Raw genomic sequence first — 1,421 nt, forward strand, 5'->3', positions numbered from 1 at the left:
TACAATTGATTTTTACGTTACGTTCAACTCTTATCAGAGCCCAATTGGTAAATACTGCTTATATATATATATATATATATATATATATATATATATATATATATAAATTATTTTTATATAGGGATTCCCCACAGCGGTCCCACTCAGTGCCATGTAGAATATACCAATCTAACGTTAGTCCGTTTATATAGGGGTTTCTAGTGTAGATTCTGGAGTAGGCTCTCGTATGGATTTCACACTGAAGAAATCCCTCTTATCACTCAACGAGGACCAGATGTATATATATTGGGCAATCCCGTAGTCATTTCTAGTCGGATGTCGGTTTGGGTTTCCACTTCATATGATAATTAAAATTAAATCCTTATTTTATTAACGTTTTACATTTGTAACGTTTTTGTAATACCTACTTATTACTATACAAGTATTTTTGACAAGATATTACATATTACTTTATTAAAAATGTCTATTTCTAAATTAACTTAATGCCTGCGCTGCAGATAACAGCCTATTCGACTTATCTCTAGATACGTATAGGTATACCAAGTAGGTATCTGGATCACTGCATACTACGCCAGTGGACTAGTAAATATCCTTGTATACCTACTAAGAAATGTACTTAATACTAATTTAATATTATGTTATGTTAACGTCGTTAATGTGATAAAAACTCAAATCAATATCATATCACGTAGGTTGATATAAAAGACAGATTGAGAAATCTCACTCAATAAATAAGTGTAGGTATAAACACAAGCAAAAAAATTTACACTCTAGACGTGATCCCCAGTTGAATGATTTTTTTTGTTGGGTCCGAAATAACACAAAATATATGCACAAAAGCCCAACAATATTTACCACAGCCTGTCGTATCGTTAAACACATCGCCTGAAAATTGTATTACAGACTATTTTATTTCATTAGTATTTTAAAGTAAAATTAAATTATCATGTATATTATAATAGTAGAGAACGAATGTGACGATACTTTACTTTTACAGACAATAACATTCAGTGCTTACTGTAACAACATTTGATGGTTGTAACAAAACATATACGGCTATGTTCTTTCTTAACCAAGGATATGGCTCCTGTGTAAAAGGTGCTAATGTTCGTTTGTGATGGTGACAATTTATTACCTATAAGAAAAAATACGGTAATTATGGCTTTTGAAACGATAATTATATTTTCTCAAATTAATAGTTATGATTGACAGCTGAGATATAAAATTATTTTATTACCTACAGGTATACCTACATGTCTGAAATATCTTTTTTAAAATAGCTTCATCATCATCATCGTGATCATTTCAGCCTATCGCAGTCCACTGCTGGACATAGGCCTCCACAAGTTCGCGCTAAACAATGGCGCGAACTCATGTGTGTTGCTCCATAGTCACCACGCTGGGCAGGCGGGTTGGTGACC

The sequence above is a fragment of the Melitaea cinxia genome, chromosome 23 (genome assembly GCF_905220565.1).
Source record: "Melitaea cinxia chromosome 23, ilMelCinx1.1, whole genome shotgun sequence".
Taxonomy (NCBI): domain Eukaryota; kingdom Metazoa; phylum Arthropoda; class Insecta; order Lepidoptera; family Nymphalidae; genus Melitaea; species Melitaea cinxia.